General features: G+C 41.9%; 1 protein-coding gene across 2 annotated transcripts in view; it reads left to right on the top strand.

The window, feature by feature from the left end:
- Positions 1 to 14,908, top strand: part of PRICKLE1 (prickle planar cell polarity protein 1) — a 198,604-nt gene that overhangs the window by 86,942 nt on the left and 96,754 nt on the right. For both annotated transcript variants that reach the window (XM_029616285.1, XM_029616286.1), the window contains one exon: positions 8,251 to 8,422. The gene's annotated coding sequence lies outside the window, so the exon portion shown is untranslated. The remainder of the gene's footprint in view (positions 1 to 8,250; positions 8,423 to 14,908) is intronic.

The raw sequence follows: 14,908 nt of genomic DNA, 5'->3' as shown, positions 1-14,908 counted from the left end.
ATCACAACCATGCCAGAGTCAAGAGGTATAAAACTGATATGATAAAGAACCCAAAGGTTGAATATAATTAATGTATCTACTAACAATTCATCAGGTATATGGTGAATTGTTATGTGGATACAGAGATGAGAAGTATGGCACTGTTGGGGCTAGTACCACGAAAGCTGGAGAGTCAGCTAAGGGTTAAAAAAAAACCAAAACAAAACACAGCAATGGAAGTTGCTGTGCGCTCCCATGGCCTCTCCTGCTCTCTCTTGCCACTTTCGACACACTGGCTGGAAACTTTATTCCACTTCTAACCAGGAGTAAAGTTTCCAGTGTGAAGAAAATGCAAGTTAAGCCAGTGCACCTCTTTGTACTTGAGAGGCATTTAATGCTCTCATTGGCATGGCATTTCCATGCAAAGGCACTAAGCTGATCATATATTTTCCAATGCACATTTTCCGTGCGCAAAACTCTTTGCTGTTCAACAGTAATGCGCATTCAAGAGCAGGTAAAACTGTGCTTTCATCTGAACACACCTTTCTGCATCAGCTAGCAATCCATGCACGTCTGCAGAAGTGGAAAAATTTGCACTAGTATTGTTTATACTGTCTGACAAAGTGATAATGCTTTCCAGTGCTCCATTTAAAACATGGTGTATATTTCCACAGTTGATAGAGTAAGCGTATTCAATCAGCAAGACACCCAGCATAATTCAAAAGCAAACTGGCCAGGTTTCTGGAAGAAAGACATCGGTGACTGACCTCGTGGTTCAGTGGCAGTAGTGCCACGCAGGGGTCATGGCTTAATTCCCAGATCAGGTCTTTCACACTCTGGATTGGCTGGGGCTGGTGAAGCAGCAAAGGCAGTGTTCACGGTCCCTGACGAGAAGGAATCATGGTCATCAGTAAGGATGACACCTGGTGGTCGGGTTTTGAGCCCATGATTATGATTATAAGGGTTCCAGAAGTCCTGGTGCACGACTCCCGGCCATAGATCAGTTGCTGCAATGACCAGACTAGAAGCAATGTGAGGGATCATCTATTAAAATAAGGGGAAACTCCTTTGGATGCTGCAAATGAAGGCTCATGACATCAGGATCCCAGAGCTGTTTCTTACTATGCTAGAAGAAAGGGGGCATTATAGCTCCCTACCCTAGGGGTAAAATACCAGTCCAGGGCTTTTAAATCACTTGTCCTATCTGGGGCTTTTTGTTTGTTTTACGTTTGCCTTTCTACAGAGTATTTCTCAGGAAGACTATCTTTTGTAAGTTGCTTAGGACTGTGAATAAGCCATTCATAAATTTTTAAATAAAATAAATAAATACATCTGAGGAAGGCTGGTGCCCGTGAACCTTTTTTTCTTTCAACTTAAGATGATATGAATGGAATTATATATTTTAAATCCTTGGGTAAGAGCTCATATCCAAAATTTAGTTCTGTAACTTAATTTTAAGTCCAAATAAATTATATGTATTTTGCTTTGTGTCTTCTAAATGCATTTTACCTTTACTAAAAAATAGTTTTTTTCATTTTACCTTCTTTACACTCTAACATATTTTATTAGTGTGTGTGGGTGTATTATCATAATTATTATTTATATTTTACTTTTTAGCATAGATGGCAAACATGTACATGTTAACATTTTTGGGAGAAATTTTATTCTTCGGTCACTAGTGAGTTTAGAGGAAGTCGCTGTTCACTCAGTTGTGCTGTATGAGAATTCCTCCAGACCGCCCTTTGTGTCAATGAATGCTTTTTTGTCATTACCCTATCAATGTGGCCTCCGGCCCCGCCCCCGGACCACCACCACGGCTCCCGGGCACGCCCCCCAAGCAAAGCCCCAGGACTTACGCGTGTCCCGGGGCTTTGCGCGCACCGGCGACCTATGCGAAATAGGCGCGCCGGTGAGCAAGTGCCCTGCGCGCGTAAATCCGACCGGATTTACGCGCGCAGGGCTTTTAAAATCTACCCCATTATATATAGCCTGGAGTGTGTATATTGTGCGCCTAGTATTTTTTTTTTCCTCTCTTCATTTTGTCATGCTGCAGCTTTCTGTAGTTCCTCCGACTTAGTATTGTTGCGATACTAAATAGGAGACACCACAGAGCAGGATTTTTTTTTTTTTTGAGCCCTTGACCCGCAGCAAGGCTTAACGCTAACTACAGGGCTAGCATTAAATTTACCATTAAAAAAGCATTAAAAAAAGGAGTGTTGGCCGAGCAGTAATTTATTGCATCGCGGGGTAATAGCTAATAGCCTCATCTACATGAAATTTACATGTGATGAGCACTATTAGCTAGGCACGATTTTGGACACGTGTTTTGGACGCAGTGATCCTCTAATTGCATCGGAGGTTATGGATACGCATCTGACTGCTTGTTAAGCTGTGCGCTAGGCTTGGCGCACTTTATTACTTCGACCCCTCAGAGTCCCATATCTGGTGTGATTCATACTGCAGCTTCAGTGCTACATCACCCACACAAAATGCCCAACCCTACTATTTTTTTTAGGATCCTGCTTCTTTGGGCTTCTCACTCATTTAGAACAAATACTGGGAACAGTATTTGAGCTACCCAGGAACCTTTTTTTTTTTTTTTTACCTCTATATCCCCTCTCAAATTACTTGGTTTGGTCATTTCAGTGATAGTCCTCAGCTGGAGACCATACACCCGGTCTCTTTTGGGTGTTCTGTGATCATGGATCCCAAGTATGGCCACTAGGTGTCACCACTGCACAATGACTATGACTCCCTTTCCCCAGGAGTGTGAACACTACCTCCACAGTATCCCTAACCCCAGACAACCCAGGAAGCAGAAGACCTGAACTGAGGGTCAAATCCAGGGTCAGCACTACCACAGGGCCAGCCCTTCTTTGATAAAATTTACCTGACATATTAGATAGGAATGTGTGAACTAATTTGATGTGGAAGCAAACCGGTGGATTTCTGACAGATTGTGCTTCTGTGAAAATGTATGCATGTTGTTACTCATGGTTAATAGGATGAAATCTACTGACTTTTTGTTTTTAAGCTTAAAGAAACAAAACAAAACAAATGCACTTTTGGACAATACCAGCCACAGAATGGCAGAATGCTGTTGTGGATTATTTGACGCCAATAGATTTTCTGCTGGTGGATTTTCGCTATGATGGTGCCCTTTGTAATTTAAAAAGAAGCTGTTTTTACTGTTGGACACTGCATTTGGTCTTTGACTCAATGTCCCTTGGCATTTTTGTAATCACTTTACTCAATCAACTTCTCCCCCTCGACCCCCATCCCCCAATCTAAGACTGGACTGCACTCTGGGTGGTGGGTACCCGTTCCCCATGATATTTTATTTCACAGAAAAATAGCGCACTGTGTTGGTAGGCGCTTCCTTCCTAATTAATTAATGTAGGCTGTGGGCCGGATTTTAAAAGCCCTACACACGTAGGGCCTATTTTAAAAAGGCCCGGCGACACACGTAAAGCCTCGGGACGCGTGTAAGTCCCAGGGCTTGCAAAAAGGGGTAGGGTATAGGTGGGGTTGTCCGGGTGCAAGGGACAGGGCCTCTAACATAGCGGCCATTTGCTGCTGTGTTGGAGGATGCCGTCAGGCTGCTAGCGCACGCAACTTGCGCCTGCCCAGAGGCAGGCGCAAAAGGTAAGACAAAGGTCAGAGGAGGTTTGAGTAGGGCTAGGGGGGAAAGGTTAGGGGAAGAGGTGGGAAGGTCAGGTTAGGGGGAAGGGAACAGGGGAAGGCAGCGTGGCTCGGCGCGCGCAAGGTGCACAATTGTGCACCCCCTTGCACGTGCCAACCACTGATTTTATAACTTGCGCGCGCCTGTGTACGCACGTTATAAAATTGGGCGTACCTTTTAAAATCTACCCCTGTGTGTCTCTGTGGTTTATAAGGGGACTGTTCATGCACTCAGCTGCCGGAAGAAGCTCACCTCCTTGCACATCTCAAGAGGTGCCCCAGGTATGCACATGGTGACACTCCTATCATGAGAGAAGCGGCTAACAGGACATGTTACAAAAACCTATAACATAAATTTTATAGACTGAATGTGAACGCTATTATCACGTTCCAAGTGCAGCAGCAACCCTGGACAGTGTATCGGTTTGAAAAGCCGTGCTTTTTAAATATTTTTAATTTGGAACTTCGATTGTGGAAACTTGGCTTTGAATGTTACTTCAGTTATGACATTCCCAGAGTTGCATCAGAGGCCTGGATCCAGTTGTTGCCTCCTTGATGGAATCCAGTGCAAGATTTGTGTTAAATAAGTGTATATCAAGCTTCCTTTTTTAGTTTATAATGTTTCTTATTTTTCTGTACACACATCTTTCTAAACCTTATGCTTCTAAAAGAGTAGCCTTCCATGCATGCAATTACAGGGTTCATTCATGGTAGAATTCTTAATCAAAATAGAATGCAAGGAAATCATCCTTTTAACTTTAATAGTGTTTTTTATTTATTACCATTACTACTATTAATCATCAGTTTTATGTAGTGCAAATAGACATACACAGTGCTGTACAGATGCACCTAAGAGTCAGTCTCTGCTCTCTGGAGCTTAGAGTCTAGTCAAGACACAGGCAAGACAAATAGGAGACTTCAGGAAATTTGCTTATTGTGGTAAACATGATTAAAATCGATAAGGTTATGAGCAGGAAGAGCAAGGGTTTAAGATTTAATCTTTTTTTTTTTTTTTTGCATTTTATTAAAAAATTCCACTGTTTAAAAGATATAACATAATTATTTATATATCTTGACATGATAAGATATAAAAAAAATCAAATGAGAAGAAAAACTCATAATATGCACAATATTATCATGAATTATAAAAACCTCCCAAGACAGGCCATAAAGGAGTGTGCAAAAAAAATAAAATAAATATAGAAACTCTCAATATCCCTCACATAATTCATTTTTCATATCCCAGCTTATGTGGGAGCTGTTTATATAAGAGAAATCTCTAAGGGGAGTCATGGGAGTTGGTTGGAAGGAAGAGACAGACTGACTACTAGCCTGCTCTTTGGAAGGAAGGAGTGGAGAGGACGGAGTGTTGGCCTTCCTGCTCCAAAAGTAGAAAGAGAAAGGGGTTTACTAGTCTTTAGACTGTGCTGAGGCAATGATCCAGGACTCCAGCTAGGTTTTAATAGCTTGGGGTGTCTGATGTCATGAGGGACCACGAGTCCTGGTTCCTGCCACAGAGACTTTAAGAGCTGCACAGGAGCTCGTGAGTACGCCCTAGGGGTCAGCAAGGTGTGACCAGAGGCAGATGCAATGGAAGTGTTCCATCCACACCACAAATTGGGCAGCGTTGGGGCTAGTCTATGATGTCCAGGGTGAGTGTGGCCGGTCACGGGGCAATCTCGCAAGTGGCCAAACTTTACAAGAGATAATGGGTTATATTCTTGTTTACCACAAACCTTGAAGTGTGTTGCTAAGGTGGTCCATATTCAGCTGCTGTGTGACTTGGCTAGGTAGCTGGATAAACTTATCCAGCTTACTTGCCTCTATATTTAGCGGCACAGCACGCTCCTAATTATATAACTTAAAGTTAGCAGGATACATTTATCTGGCTAACTTTAGCACAGTTCTGCAGGCCAAACAGAGTTATCCAGCTAACTCAACTCCAGCTAGAATTTATCCCAAATCTTCATTTAGCTGGATAACTTATCAGGCTAAATGCTTCTGAATATGGACCTCCTAGTGTTTAAAAGAAACAAAAAAAAGGTAATTTTATAAGTGTAATACTGTTCAAGATTGGCCAGAGCAAACATAAGAACATGCCATACTGGGTCAGACCAGGGGTCCATCAAGCCCAGCATCCTGTTTCCAACAGTGGCCAATCCAGGCCATCAGAACCTGGCAAGTACCCAAAACTAAGTCTATTCCATGCTACTGTTGCTAGTAATAGCAGTGGTTATTTTCTAAGTCAACTTAATTAATTGCAGGTAATGGACTTTTCCTCCAAGAACTTATCCAATCCTTTTTTAAACACAGCTACATTAACTGCACTAACCACATCCCCTGGCAACAAATTCCAGAGTTTAATTGTGCGTTGAGTGAAAAAGAACTTTCTCCGATTAGTTTTAAATGTGCCACATGCTAACTTCATGGAGTGCCCCCTAGTCTTTCTATTATCCGAAAGAGTAAATAACTGATTCACATTAACCCATTCTAGACCTCTCATGATTTTAAACACCTCTATCATATTTTCCCCCTCAGCTGTCTCTTCTCCAAGCTGAAAAGTCCAAACCTTTCTAGTCTTTCCTCATAGGGGAGCTGTTCCACTCCCTTTATCATTTTGGTCGCCCTTCTTTGTACCTTCTCCATCACAACTATATGTTTTTTGAGATGCGGCGACCAGAACTGTACACAGTATTCAAGGTGCGGTCTCACCTTGGAGCGATACAGAGGCATTATGACATTTTCCGTTTTATTCACCATTCGCTTTCTAATAATTCCCAACATTCTGTTTGCTTTTTTGACTGCCGCAGCACACTGAACCGATGATTTCAATGTGTTATCCACTATGAAGCCCAGATCTCTTTCTTGGGTGGTAGCTCCTAATATGGAACCTAACATTGTGGAACTATAGCATGGGTTATTTTTCCCTATATGCATCACCTTGCACTTATCCACATTAAATTTCATCTGCCATTTGGATGCCCAATTTTCCAGTCTCAGAAGGTCTTCCTGCAATTTATCACAATCCCTGAACAGTGGAAGGTGCACTGTGCAAAGATAATATGCTCTGTCACACAGGCGCACACACGTACACACACACATTAAGACAGCTCACACTCTGACAGAGGCACATAGGCACAGGCCCCCACTCCCACAGAGTCACACATATATGCACACACACACACACACACACACATAGGCTGATATAGACTAGACACCCCAAGCAACATCAGGCACTTTTTGCTAGTATATAAAGCAATTCAAAAGGCAGCTACTAATGGGTAGAGTGAATGGACCAAGCGGTCCTTATCTGCTTCCATGTTCTGGGCTTCTATATAATTGGAATGGTCTGAAATTTCTCCCTCACTTGGAGGTGAATTTTAAAAGCTGGGCACATGCCAAAATCGGGAGATGTGCATGCATGTAGCACATGTGCATGTCCATCCAATTTTAAAAGCTGCCTTACATGCACATACATCTCCCGATAGATACGTGAATATCTCACTTGGAACAAAAAGAAGAGTGTGGCAGAGTTTGGGTGTTTCAGGGTGGTGCCATAAGATGTGTGTGCAAGTACCTACGCACCTGGATGTGCGCCCAGGTCCAGTATCGCATACGTTTATTTCTGCTATGTAAAATTAAAAAAAACAAAAAAATAAACAGGCATCTGTGAGGGATTTGAGGGGTCTGGGGTAACTGGGAGGAATGCAGGCTAAAGAACCGGGGGATTTCAAGGATCTAGTTCTAGACTGGGCAAACTGGTGGCCAAACTGGTGAAACTGGTCATGGCATGGACGTGCATCTGTTATAAAATTCCCCCACTTGCGCGACTCAAACTGAGTTTGCGCGGCTGTCTGCACCCACTTTGCAAAATTGAGTGCACACATACACGCGCCTAGGCTATTTTATTATTGCCGTGTCTCTGGGCGCACGGCGTCGTACATGTGCGCCCACGCCCCCGTTTGAAAGTTGCAGTCACTTCGGTTCCAAGTACATTTGATTTTATTCTAGGCCTTTATAGACCCCATCTTTATTTAATTAACGTGCTTCTTAATGTTTTTTTTCTAAATTAAATGTCATAACCGTAACTTCAGAAGAGGAATTGCACCCATATTTGAGGCGATGAACATTCTAAAAGCTGGGCTCCTAAAATCTCAAACACTGGGGGTCTGCCCTAGTGCTTGTGTGGGATCTTCTGCAGGACCTACACATGTTCAGACATGATAGAAACAAGGTAGATGGTGCAATAAGGTGTGGGCAAGGGTCTGATGGTCTGGCTTTTGTTATGCAGGGAAGATGTCCCTGTGTTGTTAAGCTGCAAAGATGAGTGACGGGGACCTGTTAAGTGCTGATACTACATCCAGGCCTTCAAATGCAAAACACCTTTACTAATGAGCATTCTGTTGAATAATTCATCCTGTCTGTCGTAGCACACTGTTTTGTAGATCTGAAGCTAAAGAAAGGGTCAACAAATTTTCGTAGCTACTATAAACTTAAAAGTGCTTTTATTGCTGTCATTGGCCTGAATATAAAATGGGTTGCTTTGGGGGAAAAAAATGTTTCAAACCCTACCTTGTCTTATGTTTGCAGCCTTGACTGATCTGTAGGAAGGAGGCCCTGGCATCTGTTTTGCCCGGCGCAGGAGAGGCGGGCAGTATACCACCCGGGCTGAGGAGGAATCATCAGCGTCCTGCCAGGCTGAGGAAGAGTTGGAAGCTGCTAACCACGCTGTCTTTTCTACCATTCTGGCCCAAGTAGAAGGGTAGGTTTATATTCAGGCAATCTTATACTTGTGGCAATACAATAATTAAAGGGTTTATTCAAATGGGGCTTTTCTCATTCTATGCTTATGGAAAACATTTATTTGAATACAGTGTATTTTAAAAGACATACTGGGAAAAAGAACTTACATATAATATACCCATGACAAATCATTAGAGGTAAAGTAGCTCTTCTACTTTTTGTACACTTCTTCTCAGGATCAGACATGCAAATTAACAGCTACAGCTTATGATTTATTTTATTTATTTATTTAACTTCTTTTACTATACCGATGCTCAAGACCAGGTCTTATCGTATTATTAGTAGAAATGTTAAGTAGAAGTAGTAGCCAGAGCTAATGAAAGGTAGGAAATGGGTGAAACAAGGAGAATACATTATGGGGTAGATTTTAAAAGGTACGCGCGATACCCGGCGCGCACACATGTACACCCGACTTTATAACTTGCAGGCGCGCGCAAGTTATAAAATCGGGGGTCGGCGCGCACAAGGGGGTGTACAATTGTACACCTTGCACATGCCGAGCTTGCACTGAGCCGCGGTCTCGAAGGGAACTTCTCTACCCCTCCCACCCCACCTTCCCTTCCCTTACCCCCCGCCCTTCCCCCCCCCCCCCCCCTACCTTTTTCTTTTTTTTTTTTCTTGTATCGAAACTTACATCAGCCCTGGGCTGAAGTAAGTTGCTCATGCCGGCCAACTGCCGGCGCACGATCTGCCACACAGCGGGAAATGGCCGCTATGCCGGGAGCCTCTGACCCCGCCCCCTTCCCGCCTCTTTAGTAAAGCCCCAGGACTTGCGCGCATCGCCGGGCCTTTTAAAAATAGGTCCAGGGCACGTAACCCTTTGAAAATCTGGCCCTATCTGCATATCATATCTGCATTTTCAATCCGCAGTTATGTAACTTTCATTGTGCTGCAAATTCTATTTTATAATTGAAAAAAACCTGTTCCAAATTTCATTGGAAAATGTCTGTTAAATATCCGAACAAGATAAATTATTTATCTTATTCTTGATTTGGATAGATGGGATTAGAGTTCATTTTATTTAAATTCAGATGTGGAAGACTGATGAAAATTGGAAAGGATAGATGAGGAATGAGCTAAGCGAGAAGATACGGGGAAGTTAGACGTGATAGAGTGAGGGGGAGTGGCAGATAAAGAAGTTAGGAGTAGATTTTAATAAGTGCGCGTCCATGTGCACGCACTACCCAGCACGCGCACATGGACATGCCGATTTTATAACATGCGCACAGTGGCGCGCATAAGTTATAAAATCGGCAGGCTGCGTGCACATGCGCACTGGATTTTGTAATCCGTGCACGCAAGGGAGGAACACTTTTTAGCAAAATTTGCACAGCGACGCATCGCGGCCTTCCCCAGTTCTCTCCCAGTCCGCTCTAATTGAGAAGCGGACTGGGAGAGAGATGGGCACGCCAAAAATTGCAGATGAACGTGCATCTAGCACATGCGCATTTCCGACCAATTTTATAAACCTGCCACATGCGCGCATCAAGTAAAAACAGGGGCAGAATGAGGGCAGGTCTGGATATTCCAGGACAGGGGCGAGAGATATGCGCGGATGTAGAACAGCAAATATATCGTGTGTCCAGTTCATTTCTGCGCAAATGTACTTCTTCTATTGATCGGATGCAAGTCGGAATAAAACTATTTTTAGCCACATATGTAGTGCTTGAGGGGGCTGGGAAAACTTGGGGGGAGTTCAGGCTAAAAAACCAGCTGATCTAGATATAGACTGGGCAAACTGGTGGACAAACTGATTAAACGGGTCATTTCCTTCACACGCGCATGCTTTAAAATGTATACACTTGTGCATGTAAATGCAGACAGTTCCCAGCTGTTTGCATCCTTGTTTAAAATTAAGGGCGCACATACATGTGCAAGGCCTATTTTATTACATGTGCGCATAGTACTTGCACGCAGGATATAAGATTTCAGAGTATTTTGCCGTATGTATAGGTGTACACGTGCATTCATTATAAAGTTACCCTCCTTGTGTTAGCCTGATTTACTGTGCTGAGATTGATCCTTTTATGCACTAAGACATGGACCCTGACTCCCGAGTGTTGCAGGCTTACAGAAACTTAGCCCACAGCACCAGAGACATGGGTCCTTCAGGCAAGACATCTTTACTGCTTTACTAACATAAAATTATATTTATAGACTTGTCGTTATTGGGGTGGGGGGGGGGTCTATTTACTAACAATTGGCACCCATGAAAATTGGAGGAGAGAGGGGGGCATGAAAAAATGTACAAAGAATAAATAAATAAATAAATAAATAAATAAATAATATTTATTTATTAAATAAATTTATTAAATTTAAATGTATTAAATTTAAATAAATGTATTAAATAAATAAATAACTTAAATAAATGAATAAAAATAAATAAATAAGAAAAGAGAGAATGAGAGATTCCCCCCACCAGATTCCTATTAATAGCAAAACCAATTCTCGATGTGTCCCTTCTCCTCATGTTCTAGCATTAGTCAAAGAAAACTCCAGTATCTAACATACAGTACAGCCCAGGCTGTAGCCCTGGCTAGATCTTCCATGATGCCTGCTTACTCCAATAACCTGCAGGTCCACAGCTGTTCCCTGGCCTGTTTCTCAGCACAATCCCATGTGTGTGGCTTTTCTGGAGGAGCCTCCACTTCCTCATGTAGTGTTCTGACCTGCCAAACCTTGTTTGAAAGCTATTGATGGACCACTCCCCTCTCCCTGCCTGTGGGGAGTACATTCTAACATTCACAGTACTGTCGCTGCATGCGTTCTCGAAATTAAAGCATACCGAATAACAAAGACTATGGAAGAAACTGCGAAGGTTTACAGTTTTGCTAACACTAAAATGTATTAAAAAAAACCCCAAAACAAACCCCTAACAAAAAACGCAGAACATTAAATCACAACTTTCCTTGCACATATGTTTATCACATTAAACTGGCTTGACATGTCCTTCACTTTTGCTCTGTCAGGGTGAACACAAGTCCTAATGAAGTGAAAGTGAGCCGTGTCTCTGACTGGTTTTGTCTGGTAAAGTGGTCGCAGTATGACCTGGAGAGTTTATCACGTGACCAATAAAAGATGTAATTTATTGTATTCAGTTGTCAGCCAGCGTGACAGGCATTTGACTTTTTTGCTGAGTGTGTGAAAGTTTGGACTCCAGGTTCCAAAACATAAGAAACTTGTAGAGATACTGCCAGGGGCTTCAACAACTTGAACCATCTTCTTTCGGGGGCTGTTTTAGTTTTACAATTTTGTAAATATCTAAAGCTTTTCACGTTCAAGGTAAACATTGCCTAGTTGACCTGTGCTTAGTTCAGGCATCTGAAGATGCCATTTATTTTTTATTTATTTTTTAATTACTACAACTTCTATATCATTTTTCCCAGTAGCTCAAAGCAGAAATACAAAACTGTTTTTTAATCTTCAAAATTGGCTTATTTACATATAAAACCCCTTCAGGTGGAAGATGCATATAGAAGGTCTAAATCTGGTCCAAAAAGTGTATTTCTCATCATTTTTGTTTCTTCAATTGATTGTGCATAAAACGGTACTGAAAAAAAATGCCTTCAGGCTAATAAAAGCTGTTTGACATCTTTTTTTTAAGATTTAGTCTTATTGAGCCCAATTTTCAAAATCATCTTCTGCACACCATGGGGTAGATTTTCATAAAGTACGCCCGCGCGCATCCTTTAAAATCCGGGGTCGGTATGCGCAAGGCTGTGCAAAATGGGCAGCCTGCCTCTGTTCCCTCCACCCACCCCCCTCGCACCTTCCCGGCCCGGGAGCAGTTTCGGAGGCCTCGACCACGCCCCCGGGCCGGAACCACGCCCACAGCCCTGCCGCGGATGACGCGCCGCCGCGACACGCCCCCCAGGAAAGCCCCAGGACTTATGCGCGTCCCAGGGCTTGCGCGCGCAGGGGGAACTTGGGGCAGGTTTTCGGGGGGTACGCGCGTACCCCTTTGAAAATCTGCCCCATTTGCGCACCTAAATGGAAGCTGCACAGTCTATAAAATACCGCATATTTATGCCCCAAAAGTAGGCACATATACGTTTCAGTATGCAAAAATATTTGTATCGCAGGAACAAGCATATTTTTTCTACCTAGTTCATAACAATGTATGCACAATTTTATACCTGCAATAATTGTAATGATTTGTATGTAATATCAGAATTAAAGGTAGAGGCAGGCATTTTATAAAATATATGCATACTTCACCTCTGAAAACTCTTGTGCTCGTACTTGGAATCACAGGTTTGCTAATTTTCCACTGGTTCGCTCAGACCTTCACCACCTAGATCCTCCAGCTCTGACCCCCACCAGTTCACCCAGCCCTCCCACAAAAACTGCCGACAAAACAAGCCCATTTTAAATTAGCTGGTGTAAAAGTGTATGAACGAGTTTGGTAGTATAGGCATGTATGGTGCTTACAAAAGAGCGTCTTGCATGCGTAATTTTGAACCCTGCCCTAACCCATTTTTCCCTGTTAAAATCTATGCATGATGCTGGAGGTAGACACACACATTTTAGTCTTATAAAATAGCATCCATGCTACTTATGTACGTGCGTGCTAATTTTTGCCCAAATTTTATAAGACCGTCACATGTAAAAATCGGGGGGATAAGGCATGGCCGGGCCTTGCATGCGGCCATTGGATTTTATAACCTGTGCGTGCCAGAGCACGCATGTTATAAAACCAGCGTGTCCATTCAGGAACCACACACACATGAACGCTCGCGCCTTTTTAAATCGTCCCCTTTATGTATACAGCCGCCACGTAGCTCTTTGAAAATTGCCCCCATTATGGTTTAGTTGTTCTGCATAGCAACTAATTTGTGAGAATTAACTATTCAGAGGTATCATTTCAAGCCACTAACATATGTTAACTGTATAAGGTATACCAGTATTAAGTAGGCTACAATAAGCCTTAAGCTTTTTGCTCTAATGGGGAAGAGTTTAACAACTAGAGAAATCCTTCCTGAAAAAATCCTACTGTTATATGACCAATATTTCTGCCACTACTTTTACTTAAATTGCTCACAATAAAGTATCTAGCAGGATGGTTATGTTTTCATGACATACTAAATGAAAAAAAAACCCCACATTATTTTCCTAGTGATAAAGTTTCTAATTTTTTTTTTTGTTTGTTTTTTGTAACTTTCCCTCTCCCTTTTTCTGATTCACTTTTTTTGTTTTTTGTAACTTTCCCTCTCCCTTTTTCTGATTCACTGTATTTAAAGTTCAAGGTTCTTATTGAAAATATTGTTTTTTACGTTACGTTATGCTTTACACTCCTTGTTATTTGTAAACCGGGTTGATGTGATGCCTATCATGAAACTCGGTATAACAAAAACAATAAATAAATAAATAAATAAATAAATAATTTATATATTGTTTCTTATTGGCTCATAGAGTTCATGCTGGTACAACAGATTTGCGGATTAATCATAATAAACTGACATGATTACATCTTTTGCCTGGTGTATGATTGCATTTAAGAACGTTTTGATTAGCTGTAATAAAATTCACAAAGAGCATATCATCTTTGTTTTGCTGTTAATGGAGAATTTTATTTTGGAAAGCTATCATAAACACAGTGGCAACAAGCATGCAGATCTATTTGGTCAGCATTGTATAAATATTAGCAAATGTTCTCGGTTCTCTGGAATTACTGTACATCTGCATTTGTTCAAAAGCTGAAAGTGTCTGAGGCATAAAGTAAATTGAACTTAGCATCAACTCCAGAGAGGACTGGTTTTGCACTGATGGTTTCATCTTGTTCTGCCTTTGATCTTATGCTGGTGGTCACTGTTTATCTTTCTTCCAGCCGTTCAAAGAGCACATACTCTTTGACATTTATAAAGGAAACGCATGGGTTGGATAACAGCTTTAGAGGCTTGGATTCTCATTTTTTTTTCTTTTTTTAGCAGTTGTGTTTGGTCTCCTTGGCCTTGCATTTAAATTTAATTTTTATATCGTTTTTATTTTTCTAAGTTTTGATAACGCTAATTTCACTCAACAATACCATTTTGCTTGTTGCTTGCACTCCGAATGATGTGACTGCCCCACCATAGATCTCATTCCATTTGTAGTTTGCTTTTCAGAATGTAAATTATTTTCATTAGTCATAAGTTTGAAATGTATAAGTAAATCCGATGTCTTTCTATGCCACTCAGTTCAGCAGTACTACGTGTCTGACATCAATAACTATCAGCAGTTAAAACAAACAAAATTATTTTAAAAAATACCCTTTAAAGGGCTGGCCCAAAGGATTGGATGTTCACTGCCAAATTAAGGACCTGAATCAATTTCCTGGTCATATCTTCCATTCCCCAGTTGGCCAGGGCTGGAGATACTGCATATGTAGCATTTGTAGCCACTGGGAGGGAGGGCATTCCAGTCATTGTGCAACAACGATACCTATGGGCTGCACATTTTACTTTCA

The sequence above is a fragment of the Rhinatrema bivittatum genome, chromosome 9 (assembly GCF_901001135.1).
Source record: "Rhinatrema bivittatum chromosome 9, aRhiBiv1.1, whole genome shotgun sequence".
Taxonomy (NCBI): domain Eukaryota; kingdom Metazoa; phylum Chordata; class Amphibia; order Gymnophiona; family Rhinatrematidae; genus Rhinatrema; species Rhinatrema bivittatum.
The sequence above is the reverse complement of the archived record's forward strand: the minus strand, read 5'-3'. Positions and strand labels throughout refer to the sequence as shown.